The sequence below is a fragment of the Photinus pyralis genome, unplaced genomic scaffold (genome assembly GCF_008802855.1).
Source record: "Photinus pyralis isolate 1611_PpyrPB1 unplaced genomic scaffold, Ppyr1.3 Ppyr1.4_LG9, whole genome shotgun sequence".
Classification (NCBI taxonomy): Eukaryota; Metazoa; Arthropoda; class Insecta; order Coleoptera; family Lampyridae; genus Photinus; species Photinus pyralis.
Genome location: NW_022170878.1, coordinates 14,329,537 through 14,330,466, shown reverse-complemented (window position 1 = coordinate 14,330,466; position 930 = coordinate 14,329,537). Strand labels below are relative to the sequence as shown.

At 32.9% G+C, this 930-nt stretch overlaps 1 protein-coding gene across 1 annotated transcript in view; it reads left to right on the top strand.

The window, feature by feature from the left end:
- The window catches only part of LOC116180001 (odorant receptor 67a-like), a 24,143-nt gene that overhangs the window by 22,281 nt on the left and 932 nt on the right, over positions 1-930 (top strand). The window lies entirely within an intron of this gene.

The following is a 930-nucleotide window of genomic DNA, read 5'->3' as shown; positions in this document are numbered from 1 at the left end:
TAGAATCCATAATTTTAAACAGTTCCAAGATTGGGCTACTAGTTCAAAAGTTACAGCCCTTTCAATTTTTTTTCGAAATTGGTTTCTATTCTATAACTTTTGATTGAGAAGTCTGATCGAAAAAGTACAAATTGATTTGGATTCTACGCACTCAAATGAATAAGAAAAAGTGTTTTCCCCAGAATTTTTGGTGTAGTCGATTTTTGGTAAAAAAGGAAGGTTATAACACTGCCTTTTTTTGAGCCCCTCAAAAAAAATTGTCTCAAATCGACCCGGAAAAAAAATTTTCTTATAGAATGTGGCCTGTAGAATCCATAATTTTAAACAGTTCCAAGATTGGGCTACTAGTTCAAAAGTTACAGCCCTTTGAATTTTCTTTCGAAATTGGTTTCTAGTCTATAACTTTTGATTGAGAAGTCTGATCGAAGAAGTACGAATTGTTTTGGATTCTACGCACCAAAATTAATAAGAAAAAGTGTTTTCCCGAGAAATTTTGGTGCAGTCGATTTTTGGTAAAAAAGGAAGGTGCCTTTTTTTGAGCCCCGCAAAAAAAATTTTCTCAGATCGACACGGAAAAAAAATTTCTTATAGAATGTGGCCTGTAGAATCCATAAATTCAAACAGTTCCAAGATTGGGCTACTAGTTCAAAAGTTACAGCCCTTTGAATTTTTTTTCGAAATTTGTTTCTGGTCTGTAACTTTGGATTGAGAAGTCTGATCGAAAATGTACGAATTGTTTTGGATTCTACGCGCCCAAATTAATAAGAAAAAGTGTTTTCCCGAGAAATTTTGGAGTAGTCGATTTTTGGTAAAAAAAGGAAGGTAAGTATAGCGAAGTATTCGAATGCTTCTCAAAGTATTCAAATACCTTGCGAAGTATTCGAATACTAAATATTTGTGAAAGTATTTGAGTTACAAATACAAATACTG